We start from the raw sequence: 14355 nt of genomic DNA, 5'->3' as shown, positions 1-14355 counted from the left end.
ATAATTTTAGTTTGTTAGTGATGGATTATAGTTAGAAATATTGATGAACATAGCAATATTGATTTTACAAAATAATGTAAATACTGGCACAAATAAAATTTTTTTGTCACTATGTGGTGTTGATGCCCATGCATATGGCAACACTGATCCAATTTCATCAAACTGTCCGGACGTTGCGCCGCTCGACTGTTTCGGTCTCTACAAACGGTCTCTTTATGGTGAACAATTAGGCGAACGAAATCGATGGAATTGAAAACTACTGAAAAACAGCAAAATTTTCATATATATTAGTGGCCAGTATGTACTTGATTAAATTTTAAAATTCTTTTCAGAAATTTCCTCAAAGATCCTCGGATAATTTGGACATGCCCCAATATCTGCAGTATGCAGAATAAAAAAATTTCACTTCGGAATAATTATGAGAAAGCTGGATTTTCGCACGGACCTTACTTCTGTAGTTTTAAGCGACACATTCAATAAACTCATCGATATTAGTGCCGCTAAAGATATTACGAGGGGTTAAAGGTCATACTAAAGGTTTTGTAGCTTAGAAAGTTTCCTCCGATAAATACGTATTGCGTCACTTTCTTTTAAGACTAACAGTTTCCAAGGAAATTCTATTCAAAAATACTTTGTGCATACAGTTCATCTCCACGGGTTTCCAACAAACTAGCGAATGATATGGAAACAATGACTGTGCTAACCGCCGCTTTAAACACACATACCTGTTACCACCAGCGGGTTCCTAGTTGAATGCCTATAGAACTGGAGCGGTTCTATCCATTCGTACGATATGACCAAGCCAGCGTAGCCTCAGTAGTTTAATTCCCTGCAGCTCATGTTTAAATCGTCTTCGGTGTACGCCATGGCCAACGCGCAAATGGCAGTAAATCTTTCGCAGAGAGAAAGCTCACAAAAACTCCAAGAGCCGCGTGATCAGGTCATTGTCCCTGCCTCCGCGCCATACACTAGGCATGATGAGTGACTTATAGAGCGTGAATGTTGTACGATGAGAGAGGACTTTACTTCTCAATTGCCTACTCAGTCCAAAGAAGTACTTGTTGGCAAGAATGATTCTCTGTTGGGTTATTATTGGTGTGAATGCTGGCCCCCAAATAAGTGAAGTAGTCTACTTTTCCCAAACTTATAAAACTGTCAACAGTAATGTGTGTGCCAAGACGCTTATGTACTGACAGCTTGTGTGACTACAGACCCTCCAGACCCATTCGCTTTGCTTCTTTATCTAATTGCAAGAAGGCAGAACAGACGTAGCCTTTGTTTTTACCGAAAATATCGATGGCGTGGGCATACGCCAGTAATTGAACGCTCATATAAAGTATTGTGCATGAGCAGTTCAGTTCTGCGGCTTCTATTATCTTCTACAACATCTGATTAAAGATATAACACGAAGGGGAGTCCCTTGTCATAAACCTCGTTTAGTTTCAAACGACCCGGGGAAATCCTTCCCAATTTTAGCGGAGCTGGTGGTATTGCTCAACGTCATTTTGCATAGCCATATTAGTTTCGTGGGGATATCAAATTTAGACATCTCGGCGTGTAGACAACTTCTTTTCGTGCTGTCGAGAATGACTTTGAAATCGACAAATAGATGGTGTGTGTCGATCGTATTCCTGCGAGTCTTTTCCAAGATTTGGTGGATTGTGAATACCTGATCTATGGTGGATTTTCCAGGTCTGAAGCCAATGAGTTTACTGACGGTAGGCCTCAGTCTTTCACGCGGTGTCGCCTTTCATATGGTTTGGGCAGTGCATACTTAAATCCCAGTCGTTTAGAGTATGCGTTCATCTGTAAATGTTCTACATAAGAGTTGATGCATGCCTCTTATCAGCTCCTCGTCGCCGCCATACTGGATTCGCTCAGCTGGCAGGCCATCAGCTTTAGGAGCTTTGTTGTTTTTCAGCCGAGTAATCGCTATTCGTGCCTCGTTTTTTACCCACCAGATCCCAGTTCTTACCACCCTTAAATTAAAGCTCAGCAAAAATCATTAAACTTTTGCTAAGGAACTATTTCGATTATTCCAGTAGAACGATTTAAAAATATATGTAGGTGTTACGGAAAAATTTAAAAAGGCAACCCCTAGAATCGACTAATATTTATTTATTTTTTTAAATTATCTTGCAAAAATACTTTAGACTCAGAGGTGTTCGGCGAACTCTTTTCGGTTACTTGTAAGGTGATACGATCTAATATACACGCATCTACTTTTTTACACTTGCACTACAAGAACAATTGAATAGTTTTTTTATACCCGAGCGCACTTGTGCACAAGGGTATTATAACTTTGTTCACATAACGGTTGTTTGTAACAGGCAAAAGGAATCGAGATAGATATAGACAAATGTATACATAAATGATCAGAATGAAAAGAGAAATCGATTAAGCGGTGACTGTCTGTCCGTCCGTCCGTCTGTGCACACGATAACTCGAGTAAAAATTGAGATATCTTAACGAAACTTGGTACGTGGACTTCTTTTGGGCATGGGACGGATGGTATTGAAAATGGGCGAAATCGGACAATAACCACGCCTACCTCCCATATAACGGTAATTTTCAGAAATACGAAAAGTGCGATATTTTAGTAACTACTGAAGATAATTTACTCAAAATTGATACTTACAATGAGTTTTAGACGAAAAATAAGAATATTAAAAAATTTTGGCAAATGGGCGTAGCCACGCCTACATGCGTATATCTTGGTAACCGCTGCACCAATTTCTTCCAAACTTGGCACAGTTGTTGGTCCTACTACAACATACCAAATGGCCGAAAATTTTAAAAATCGGAAAATAACCACGCCCACATCCCATATAACGGTAATTTAGAAAAATACGAAATCCTCGATAAATCAGTAAATATTAAAGCTAATTTATTCAAAATTGATGGTTGCTACAATTTTTTACCAAGAAATACGCTTATGATACAATTTTGAAAAATGGGCGTGGCACCGCCCACTTATGATCACATATATGTATCTCGCTAACCGTTCTAGCAATTTGAACCAAACTCGGTATGGTTATTGTGCTTGCCACATAAAAGCAAAGCATTGAAAATTATTGAAATCGGACTTAATTACGCTTTTCATATAACGGTATATTTCAGTAATGCTTGAAACTTCAATATTTCGAAATTTAAGGACGCTAATTTACTTAAAATTTATACACCCCGGCTTATCGTGTAGCGGTAGTTTTCGGAAAGGTGGAAAACATATATTTAATAATTGCGCCGGGTATTTAATGTTCGGCTCCGCCCGAACTTAGACTTTCTTACTTGTTTATTTTAAATCCTTTATTTCGCCAACATAAAACCTAAAGGCGTCAAATTCGTAATCAAATTGAACTTGAAATAATCAAATTCATGTTAAATGGTTTGGAATTCGTTCCTGATTACTATAGCAATAGCAATGAAATTTGCAAAGCACAAAAACAATAAAAACACATACCGTCGAAAAAACGAACCAAAGGTTCATAGATAAATACGTACATATATTTGTGTGGATATCTATGTATATTCTTGTCATATGAATTTTTCATTTCTACTTTCATATGCATGTACGCATGTATGTATGTACAGTGTACATAGTACACAGATAGCATACTGCTCTGTTTCAAGTGTAATCTTTGGGGTCACATTTTTTGTTTGGGCAATGCATGTAATGGCAATGAAAGCGCCAAATGGTTTGACAAAAATTGACGCAAAATAGTCTGATATGGACAAAAAATAAAAGAATAAAAAATAACAAGCAAATGTGGTAAACAACAAAAATAACAAGCAAATGTGGTAAACATCTGCGTTAAGAGCATTGTAGTAAAGTCATTGTAATGAATTTGTTTTCTTCAATAACCTTTGAACACTTCAATGCGGCAATGACAAATTGGATGGGTCTAATGCAAAAGACTCAGTAGGAATTTGTTTAAGACGAAGCTGCACAGATTTACATACATACATATTTATGTAGTTCTTATATAATTTAATAAGCAATATATTCATGTACTAGCGGAATCGTATGCACGAGGGTTCACCGCGCGCTCAGTGTGTGCATAAGTATGCCCGTATATGCATTTGGAGAAAGCAGGTGGCAACCCTATTTAAAAAAAAAAAAAGCTTTATTGCACACGTTATGTTTGACATCTTATCTTTTTAATGCAAATAACGGACTTTATAATTTTTTAAACAGGCGGCATTTGTAATCAAATAAATAAAAGCTTATTGCACATCTGGAGGCCAAGTCCTTTCATTTGATTCCTCACTTTTTAGTCCAACGAATAGTCCAAATCTGTAAATTTTTCGTACAGGTGGCAACCCTCTTCGAAAAAATAAAACCTTATAGCACAAATGAAGGAAAAGCCTTTTCCTTTCAGACCTCACTTTTTAAAATTGAGTGAACTGTGCCAACCTGACGTAATTAACAAAAAATGCCTTCACGTATTAAATGAAAGGTAGTAATTTCAAAAAATAGGTGGAAACCCCACTAAAAAAAAAGTAAATGCTTTTTGCACATCCGAAGACCATATCCTTTTACTAGGTACCTAATTTTTTAGTCCAAAGAACGGTGAAGATCTTATAATTTCTAAAAAGATGGCAATCGTATTCCAAATACATTATTAAACATCTAGAGGCCAAGCACTTTCATTTGACATCTCACTTTTTGTAATTCAGCGAACAGATCTTTTGGTCTTTCTTTTTGCTATCCACCGAACGGTGGAGATCTTATAATTTTTAAACAGGCGGCGTTCCTGCTCAAAAATATCTATATATTAATACGCTAACATAAATAATGTCTCCGTTCGTTTGGCGATTCTACGAACCGATTTCAAAATCAAGAAACCTTTGAAAAGGGAATTTTCTGTAGATGAGGAGAGTGGTTTCGAAATTGGTTGAAAATTACGGCCCTATCTGTGTACGGTTGTTGTTGCAAGCCGTTAAATTTGAGCTGTTTTCGCATTTTGTTTTACTTCTTTGAAATAAAGATAAATATGAAGATGAAGAAATAAATGATAACGATGAAGACAAAGAAAATGAGATCAAAAGTGAAGACAAAAATGAAAATTGAGACAACGAAAATTACATTAGAATTAGGGTACCTGAATTGAAGTTTTTCTCTAGGAATCGCAATGAATTCAGTCATAAAAGTTACCGAAATTTATCAAATCATCGAAGTTTATAGTTACCGAAATTTATCCATGCTTATTAAGTTATCGCAACGTATCGAATTATTCAAGTCGATCAATGTTTATTGAGTGGTCGAAATTCATAGACACAGAAACTTAGTTGTCGAAATTTACGGATAGTTATCGAGCTATAAAAATGTAAGGGATTATTGAAATTTGTCAATTTAAAGAAATATATCAAGTTATCGATATTTGTTGAATTACCGTTATTTATAGACACAACGAAATTTATTGAGTTATCGTAATGCATCGAGTTCTTTTAACTTACCGAGTTATCGATAATTATTGATCTACTGAAATTGGTCGATTCAACGAATTTCAAGGTTATATAAGTTTATAGAGTTATCACTGCTTATCGAATTTTATCATATTAACAGAGTGTAACGAGTTATCGAAGTTTTTCGATTGCTTTGGAAAAAGAGGAGCTGTAATAATATATAAAGGTATCCACAGATATATAAAGGTATCCAAAGATATACACATTTTTGAGTTATCGAAATTCGAATTTCATAGTTATCGAAATTAATCAAGTTATCGAATATATATAAAAGATATAAGATATAAAAAATTGTAGTGACGTTTTAGTTCCAAAGCATAAAATTTTCCGGTAGGTTACTTTATACCTTATAAGTTTTGCTACGTGTTAAGTTAGAAAACCTCTCCAAGGCTCTTATAAACTAGAAAAACTGTTGAATTTCGACAGTAACTGGCACTCTAGTAATACATTATTGCGCATCTAGACGCTAAGTCTTTTCATTTGACAGTGACGGTGCAGAGCTGATACTTTCACTTATTAATATTGTATACATATAGTAATTTTCATGGCATATGGAAACCCTTCTCAAAAAATTAAAAACTTTGTGCATATACTTTTAATTTGACATCTCATTTTCCATCCAAAGAACGGTGCGGATTTTATACTTTTTTAGACAGGTGGCAACCCTATAGAAATTCTTAACTCCTAAGATCGGTCTTTTATCAATACAGATTATATTAGAGAAAATCTCGTTCAAACCCGTTAAGTAGTTTCCGAGATTATCGTGTTCAAAAAATCTCGACTTCCTTTAGGGGTATTCCCTGAGTCTTGCAAAGCCCTTGCACGGGGCACGGATTTCACGGAGTGCACGGTAAAACCCGGTTTTCCTATAGGACAGCTTGGCAAACGGTGCAATCCTTGCAGCATGTAATGGCTTTGCAAGACTGCGAGAACATCCCTTATGTACATAAACTGGGGGAAAAAAATATTAAAATCAAATTGAAACGTAATTGATCTTGCTATAAATGTCAACGTAAGTACTGTAGCAAATATTCAATTCAATTGCGCGTATATTAAAATGCCCGCGTTGGTTCTGAAAAAGCATCCGTGAAGTGAAAAATCAAGATAAAAGCAAAAGAAAAAAATTAATTTAGTTTGCATGATTCGGAATTCGAGCCCTCTCTGGATATCAAAAAAATTGTGGCAAGCATCTTTGCGCACTCACCTACAGCCATATAAAAGTGCTTTCAAATGTTGAATTTCCATCAACACCACAGCACGCGATTTGTAATAAATTTTTGTATAAAAATATTATTTTTAGATCCGAACATTTTTAAACGATAATCAAATATAAAGTATTCATTTTTACTATGCATTATTTCCCTCAGTGTAGAATACATAGATTATAAGGAAATTCCACATTTCCCTAGTGTGTGTATTATAATCTGGGGAGCATATTTGCATTTAAACACTACCTTATTATGTTCCCTACATTTCCTATTGACCATTTACTCATCGATAAAGACTTACATCACTTTCCCCGCGCACTTCCGGTTTTGTATCATTTGAACATTTTTATGATCATCAGTTTTTATAGATGTTGGCATGTCATGCCCACTTCTTGCCACACCAACAACAAAAATAACACCAACTTAATATAACACCATGCAAATAGCAAAACTGAACTAGGAAAAAAAATCAAGAATGAAAAAAATTTTTGGCACAAAGCCCCTGGTGACAGGATATTATGTCAAAAAAAAAACCAAGAACTTGTTAACTAAACAACACGAAATAAGTATAGGGTATTTCAGTAAGTTTTTAATATAATTGCTTATTCAAATCATTTTATATTTAACGAACCTGAAGTTTTGAGAAGCACAAAACCGGGATTTCTACGAAATCAGACGAATATGGTTGCTTATATTAAGATTTTCTAGCATAGAAAGAAAGAAGTTGGCGTTATACTCCTGCTCTTCAAAACTTTATGACTCCTTCTTTAGACTTCTGTCCGATTCTTGCTAATGCCACCGCACAGTGGGACGTCCCCTTATAAGCTGCGGCCTAAAGTAGAAGCAGTACCACAAATTCGCTGAAATTTCGTATATGCACTGTTCTGCTCTTAGGAATGAAGAAATGTGGACGGTTTATATTATCGTCCACCAGCCTGGTGTAGCCTGCTTCTTTACGCCAAAATTTACCAATGTGAAAGATAATCAAGAGTTTCTTACTATGACGCTTACCTCTTCAAAAATGTTATGCTAAATTTTATGAATTTTGGTTAAAATTAATAGACACATTTACTTTATTTCTCAAGAAATTCTTATTTCTTGCTTTTAAAAATGACAAATCGAAAACACGTACAACATTTGCATACTAAAGTGCATGATACGTATTTGCACTGAAACTTTCAATTTTACCTACAAATCAATTTTACAACAAAAGCTGAGCTAAGACAACAGTACTTTTGCCATCCAAAAACGGTTCTCGTCTAGGGAAACGTCCTCTTTTGGATGAACGCTGAATCTGATTAATAGATTCGAGAGTCATAAATATCTACAATTTCTTCCATTTTCATTTTATATTGCATATTATTTATTTTATGTAGCTTTTTATTTACCTTTTTCTTTTCCGTCAGCTCTACAATAAAAATTCAATAAATTGTACAGGAGATGTGTCTCGCGGTGAGCTTAAAGAAGTTATTATTAAAATTCAAAACAACCACGAAATTCTTTCTATATTGTACTCTAGGACAAATAAGAAGATATTCCGAGCCAGAATAAAATTATTATCTATGGAGCCCTTTTTCAGAAATTTGAATCTTTCTTAAGAATTGCTTGAAGAATTTTCATACATATAGAGCCAAGTATGTATGTATATATTAAATATACTGCTTCGAAAAAAAAAAACAAAAATTGCACTGTAATAGGATCAGAAGTTTGCAAAATATATTGGAAAGTACCCTTGAACAATTCCATGAAGATTGAAACCCCCACCTATAAGATGAAAATCTTCAACTATTGTCATATATTTCTTCATGGGTACTTTTTAGCAAATTTAACGAACTTTTGACCCTGTAAATATAACTAGTGAACCCGCACGACGTTAAAACGCCCAAGATAGAATTTCAAAAACCCACAAACTATTCCAAATAGTAGGTTTTTAATATTATCAAATTTTTAATCACCCTGTACCGATAAAAAGTTTCTAATTTCAAAAAATAAAACCTTATCGCACATCCACAGGGCAAGGTCTTTATTTTTCAGGTCATGCAATTTATTTTCGAGTTGAATTGCAAACCCATTTCGATTGATATCCATCCTTTAAAAATTCATTTAACTTATTAAATAATTTGAATGCGAGTTATAAAATACGTGGCAACCCTCCTAAATATATTTCAGAAATAAAGCCTTTTCAGCGCCATTACGATTGACACCCATATTTTAATAATTCATTTGACTCTCAAACACCCAAAAAATATTTCTAAATGGCGTTCAAACTAAAGATTTCTTAACACTCTTTCGTTTGACGTCAATGTATATACCCAAATTTTAATACATATTTGAATTAGGTAATTGCCCTAATTTAAGTTGAGTTGGATTTTTTAAATATGTGGCAACCCTTCTTAATATATTTCAGAAATTAAGTCTTTTGAAAATCATTTCCATTTTACCCATCTATTAAATATTTACTCAAACTTCTTAAATAATTGGAATGTGACTTTATAAACACGTTTTTCAACACCCTTTCGCTTCATAGTTCAAATAAGTTGCTTAAAAGTGAATGAAATTTTTATTTTTTAAACAGGTGGCACACATCTTCAAAAGTAGTTTCGCGCTAAGACATTCTTAAATATTCTTCCTCGAACGTTGCGATACATATTTTAATTAACTGATCAATTAAGTTGAATTTTGATTTTTAAACACATGGCAACCCCGTTAACATAGTTCAGAAATAAAGATTTTTCAAACCCATTCGATTGATACCCATATTTTAATATGTAATACATATAACTTATTTAACAATTATGACGAAAACTTAATTTTGGCTGTTTTTAGGACACCGCAAGGACGAAAATTTTGATAAATCTAAAATACTCTCAAACTAGGGGAGTGGAAAGTAATTTCAAACTTATTTTCGCGACCCACTCTAATGAACATATACGCTAACTAAAGCAAAGGGCATTTGCCATTACACAGAAGAGGAGGAGCGATAAAGAATAAAAAGAATCGCACCCAAAAGTTTCCTTAACACTTCAGAAATCGAAAAAGGGGAAAAATGTGTGCAGAAAAGAAAATAAAATAAGACTACATAAAAAATAGGCAGAACGCACAGCGATGCACATACAATATATACGTATATATACAGTGCTATCTGGGTCGAGTGAACTAATTAATGCAAGACCAGTTCATAAAATGCAGATTGTTCACTATATCCAGATTGAGTTTTTTGTTATTTAAAATCAATTTTATTGCGCAGTACGTCTTTTGAAGTTAAATTTTTAAGAACTCTGAAATGTCGTCTTTTCCCTCAGCTAATGCCAACACATGTTTCCTGTTGTTGTTCTATCGTTGTCGTCAAGCTCTATTAGCGGTAGACCCTGGAAGCGTGCACCATCGATGGGGTCTGTCCATAAGGCCAGAGGCGTTAGCAGGGTGGGGTTCAGTGGGTATGCGAAGAGGTGCTGCGAGTCACGGAGCTTCTCTCCGAATGCGGGGAATTCATTGGCACATCGGCATTTATTCTGCTCAAGTATGAGTTCAACCTGCTGCAGTAGCCAGATCGAAGTTGGGCTATGGGGTCCGAGTCTCCCGAGGCAGACGAAGCTCTGTCTCGTCCACGTCTGGTGGTTGCGTGCCCAGTAAGGCATACACAGATCGAGAGTCTATATAACTGTCGGTAGGCTGTTGGGTCCAGAGCTAGTTTTTTGAACCCCCGGACTTCGTCCGTCAGTTCATAAAGATGCCTTCTGACGTGCCGTCGCGAGGGTTCTTCCGCAAGCAGATGTCTGTTCGGGTACCTAACACGGTGACACCCTACTAGGAATTGCTTGCAGAGCATTGTGTTATGCTCCTTAATCGGGAGCATATTGGCCTCGTTGCGCAGGTGATGTTTCGGCAACATCAGAAGGCATCCTGTCGTTGTCTGAGTGCCGTGTTTTGGCAAGTCTGCAGTTTCATCCACTGCGTCCTACTAGTCCCCGATAACCACACAGGCGTTGCATAGTTCAGAACCGGGTGGCCAATTGCCTTGTACGTTGCCAGCAACGTTTCTTTGTTCTTTGTCTTAGGGGAGAGGGTTAGGCTTCCTGCAGTGACGAAGCGAGAAAGCTCAGTGAAATAACCATTATCGAGCAATCGTCAGCATAAGAGACAATCGAGACTACCTCTGGTGGTTGAGGGAGCTTCGAAATGTAAATGTTGAAAGTTGTTGGGGAAAGGGCGCCACCCTGTTGAGCTCGCTGTTTTATTTTCCTAGGTTTGCTCGATTTGTCTCTAAAGATGACTGACGACAACTCAGGTATTTCGCAGCTCACCGTTTGTCTTCTAGTAGCGTCACTTGAATAGTTCTATATAGCTATCGGGCGAGAAGACTCTCCTTTGTTGGACGGTTTCCCCGGTGGACAATCACCTCACGGTTGACCAAAGCTTGCTTGCTTAACAGGTCTTCAGATGGTCTTCCCGCTTCTTCCGCTTATCTACGTTCACTAGTTGCCGAATCTCCGAGTTGAGATCCCTGATACGGGGATTTACGGGATCGGCCTGGCGAAGGGATTAACCTTTTTGTTATTAAATTTGTCGTTACAGTTTTGAATTTGGAAGGAATTGGTTTTAAATTTTGTTCACTCTACAAAGACACAAAATTGTTCACTCTATAGAGTACTCAATGGAAAAATTTTCATGTTCACTCTTTCGAGGTGTTCGTAGCATCGGGTGTTCACTCCAGCCAGATAACACTGTATATATATATTAGGGTGGTCCAAAATAACTACCTAATGAATTTATGGCCTTAAAAGAGCCTTTTTATTGAGATGAAAATTCTCTCATTGGGAAAAATGTTCATTCCAATTTTAAAAGGTGTCGATGAGCATTTGAAATTTTCCATGTAAATAACATATATGTAAAACATTTTGTTTTCATTAAAAATGTTATAACTATTGAACCGCTTGAAATAAAAATTTTTTCGAGAAATATTCTTGCAGGGCATTAAATTCTCTAAAAATTACTCTGAAGTTTGTTGTCTTGGAGATGATTTAGAGTATTAAACGCTTAACGAGGTATAGCGTTGATACAAAATTGCCTTCGAACTTTGGCGGAAGACGAAAAACAAAATAAATTTCTTTTGCGGATAAAAATCAAATAAAAATAAATAAATGGATTAAAATTCTCTCTTCTCTGACAAATCTAGTTTATACCCATTTTCTACACATTTTGTATTATTTTAGTATAATTTTTTTTTTTCATTTAGCATGACTATTTAAAATCATAAAGCCCTGCATTTTCGACTTTCATAGCCCGTATATATATACATTTTTGAGTCTAGACAATCAGATTTAGACTAGTTTTTTGAGATTTTTTTTTGCCCTACAAGAATATCTCAAACGATTCCATAGTTATGCAATTTTTAATGAAAGCAAATTGTTTTACATGTTATTTACCTACATGGAAAATTTGAAACGGAATAAAAATTTTTCCAAATGGGAGAATTTTCTTCTCAGTAAAAAGTCCTTTTAAGGCCGTAAATTCGTTAGGCTAGCTATTTTTGATCACCCTAATGTACATATGCATATACATACGTACGTTCTGCGCCTCAAATAAAATAGTTTTGGCAGCCAAAAGAAAGCATAAAAGTGAATATAAAGCTGAAGATATACTCAAACTTTGAGTGGCATTGGCGACGATGGTCATAGTGATGATGCCGCAACTGACTGCTGCCAACTTTGTAGTTTGCTAAAGCACAGTGCTGCTTCTTATGCGGCTCCTGCTGCTTACAGATTTCCCTTTTCCTTTTTGCCCACTTTGCTCATTCTCATTTGATGCTATCACATCGTCGTGTCTGTTTACTTTATGTCCGAGTGTGTACTTTTGTGCTTGCGTTGTTGGTGTCGCTAACGCTGTTATTGTTGCTTTTGTTATCGCTGTTGCTTTTGTTGTCTACCGCTGATGTGGTTGTTGATAAAAATATTCAATTTAATATTTGTAAGGAAAATGTGATGATACTTTAGCCTTAATGTGCTCAGTCCATCGTGTAATGATGAAGGAGTCGTCGTGGCAGGCAAAAAAAAAAATAGAAGACACACACACATATAAATGAGTTTCAATAGAAAGAAGGGTGGCGGACTCGGGGGTGGAGAAGGGAAGTTGTGTGTGTGTGTGTTGAAGTGCTTGTGCGTGTCGATTGAGTGTTCACTTCCAACGACTGCTGCTGGATTATTTGTTTGTTTGCGAGCTTTGTGGGTACGCTTGTTATGGTTGTTGCTCTTCTAGCAATTTTTCCTCATATTGTTGTAATTTCTGCTGCTGAGTATCCAAAATCGCAAATAAATGGAATGTCGGCGGCGAGTGGTTGTGGCTGATGATTGCCTATTTCTGGCAAAAGCAAATAGAAATAAGATTGAGTGGTGGGCGCACATGTATGTGTATGTGTATGTATGTATATGTATAGCTGTTTGGTGCATAATAACTTTATCATCAAATTGGCAACCTCTGCTATTTAATATCGTATGGAAAAAAATATAAAATAAGTAATCAGCTTCATATTTTGAGAGCTTATGCTTATCACACCAAAGGAAAATTAACTACATACTAGAAAAATGAAAAAAAAAAATTATTTCCAATATTCGGCTATAAAAAGTTAAACGTGTGCTACTTACAAAATTCTTATCCTACATATTTAAGAAAAATTCAAACAGTATTATTTTCTGCAACCAACGCTTAAGTAGGAGTATATTCAAGTTTGATAGCCGCTTAAGGGATAATGTGATAAGCAAATATTGACTTTGACTGCTTATAGGCTTATGAATTTGAAAAACAAATTTTCCATATTTTTTTCTCAATTATGAACTTTTAAAAACAGCTAGGCTTTTACGCTCTTCATTGCAGATGTGCAAAAACATTTGCAAAGCTAAGCGAAATTGATCCGAAAATGTGTGTGTTTTTAATATTTGCACGGCTCATGTGTTTCTTGAATGCTTGTACATTCTTTTATTAATGAAAGAAAATTCTTGATACATATTGGTACCGAATTGTGTAGAAAGCATGTTAACTTCACTTGTGGGTAAATATGAAAAAATTCGAAATTTCTGCTCCCTAGTATAATCTTGCGGAATTCCTTAAATTTTTCTTGTCAGCATTTTTTAGCAACACTTCTGCCAAGTGTAGCATGAAACAAATCACATTTTTAAAACATACTTTTAGGCATTCTAGCTCGCTTATGTACATATACACTTTGGTTGATAAGCATTTGCCACTAACAGTATGAGGAATTTGTGAGAAATAATAACATCCCGATGCTCGATAAATCTCCGCATCAAACACTTTACTTCCCTTTGTTCGCAAAAATTTTACATAAATATATCAGCAAGCAATCGAAACACCTATGAAAAAAAAATTCCATGATAGCTGAGCGTGACAATTTCGGACATACTGAAAACAGTTGTAACTCGTTGTAGTCAGTAATGGGTACCCATTCAATGGCATGTACAATTGTGGCCACATATATTTTTATATTACATAACTAGCTTTTACCTCAGCTTCGCCGCGTGATGTTTAATTTAACGCAGTTATGCAACAAAGAAGGAAATTCACCAAATACCTATTTAAAAATGCTAGGAAATTCAAATTAATGAAATCAATTTGCAAAATATTTCTGTTAATAACGTTTTGGGACTTATTGTTTTGGGTGTATATATAG

Source organism: Rhagoletis pomonella, unplaced genomic scaffold, assembly GCF_013731165.1.
Source record: "Rhagoletis pomonella isolate Grant_MI unplaced genomic scaffold, Rhpom_1.0 Rhpom_scaffold_00010, whole genome shotgun sequence".
NCBI lineage: Eukaryota > Metazoa > Arthropoda > Insecta > Diptera > Tephritidae > Rhagoletis > Rhagoletis pomonella.
This window is presented reverse-complemented; position numbering follows the sequence as displayed.